Raw genomic sequence first — 2,118 nt, forward strand, 5'->3', positions numbered from 1 at the left:
GCGATCGAGGGGCCCACGCATAGTGGCCGCCGTGAGGCACCCTAAGCGACATAGATTCCTAATGAACGAGTAAATATAAGTAAAGAGTTAACTAGAATAATCAAATGTCAGAATAATTAGAGACCGACAAACAACCAATTTGCCTTTCAACCTAAATTCGAGGTCATAATAAAATGGAGTCAGATTAGATAATAAAATGGAGTCAGATTTGAGTTAAACCTAAAGTGAATAACTTTGCGCGCTGAAAAGACCGAACACGCAAGAAACCTTCATCCACCACTGGATACCTTCATTGGGCCAAGTGCGTGGACCTTACAATATAAATACAGATAAACACATTTAGACCACTTAATTTAATGATTGCTGTCGGGATGTGAAGAGACTTTCAACCAGCATAACAAAAAATGTTTCTGAAGACAATCACCTATTGCACCTTTAAGATGTTTCAACATAACACAACATTGCTTTTTCTCTTGCATTTACTGCTTTACTGTGTGTTTATCAGCCAAGCAATGAATGAAAAAGTAGTTCAAAATACAGTAACAACATAAAATTTATATCTTTAAGAGCATGGCACATTTGACCTGCCATAAACCTTAATTTTTACAGGAAAGCTTCCAGTAGTTATCAATAAAGTCAAAGATATTCCGAGAATTACTGCAGTGATTTAGGAAATTTATGGAAATGTAAACATATTCCTGGACAGTGACTTATATAATCTTATATTATTATATAATCTATGAAACAAACTTTGATAGTATGATAGAACACAGTTTACACCACCAGGTGTTACCACACTGACAATCGTTCATAAAAACCATACCTGCTTGTCACAAGAACAAAATTATTATTATTATTGGAAAAAAAAAATCAAAATGAGCCCACTGCTTTGCCTACATACTATTTCACATGAATAAATCGATCAGTTAATAAATGGTTAAATTACTTTTTGGGAAGGTTGGTGGCAGTACTGTACATAGGTACCGCAGGGCTCTACAGTGCGACATATATCGCACGTGCTACGAAAAAACTGGTCTGTGCGATGAATAAATTTACCTCTGTAGCATGCGTGCGATACAGTTTTGCATGTTCATAACAGCCGCTTAATAGTGTGAAGTGATTTCGTTGTGCTTGTTTGTGTGTGTGAGATTGATTATACTTGATAGTTAGGGGTGTGCGATATGACGATTTTTGATCGTGGACGATTAAAATGTCTCCACGATCTGCTTTTGAAGAAATATGGTTGTATCGTGCTACAGCACACATTCTATCAGCTGCAGTTCTGCCACATGCGTTCACATCAGTGTTAGCTCAGCGGTAGAGTTACTCTCACGGGACACTGCACTTATGCGCAATCACAAAACTACATTATCTGTATCTGTTTTAAAGCAATACTGGTTAAACTTTTAATTCACGTGCTGTTCTGCATGCGCTTTTTCTGAGCGCCTACTCATGAAGCGCGCTCACACTGAGAGCCTGTCAAAAAGCGCCTGATTATTGGACTAAGTTGTCTTTCGCGTCTGATTGATTTCGCGTCTAATACTGTCAAAAACACACAAGGTTTACATATAAACACAGTTGGTTATTTCTCAAATGAAAGTAAACAGTTGAGAGAGAAACGAGTGCAGCTCTTAAAGGGACAATAGCTACTAAACATGCTGCCAACTGTCATTAAAGGATACTGTAAGGAGACTGGAAACTGTCATTTTTGTCATTATTTACTCACTCACATTTTGTCCCAAACCTGTATTAATTTCTTTCTTGTGCTGAACAAAAAAGAAGATATTTTGAAGAATGTGAGTAACCAAACAGTAGCTGGTCCACACTTACTTTGACAGTAGGAAAAAAATACCATGGAAGTCACTGTGGACCCGCAACTGCTTGGTTATCCACATTCTTCAAAATAACTTTTATGTTAAACGCTAGGGGAATGCCTTCTGTGACCACGCTCTGAATCACTTGTGAAATCAGTCCAATAGCTGAGCGGGACGTCATGGGCGGGTGATGTCATGACCAGGAAGCTATAAAAGCACGTGCGGCGGAGCCAGCGTCAGCTTCAGGAATGAGGCAAGCGCTGGCAGGGATGACGGCAGTATGGCACCGAGACGCAGCTCTTCA

This window comes from Sinocyclocheilus rhinocerous, unplaced genomic scaffold, assembly GCF_001515625.1.
Source record: "Sinocyclocheilus rhinocerous isolate Xijiao unplaced genomic scaffold, SAMN03320098_v1.1 scaffold259, whole genome shotgun sequence".
In the NCBI taxonomy this organism is placed as follows: domain Eukaryota; kingdom Metazoa; phylum Chordata; class Actinopteri; order Cypriniformes; family Cyprinidae; genus Sinocyclocheilus; species Sinocyclocheilus rhinocerous.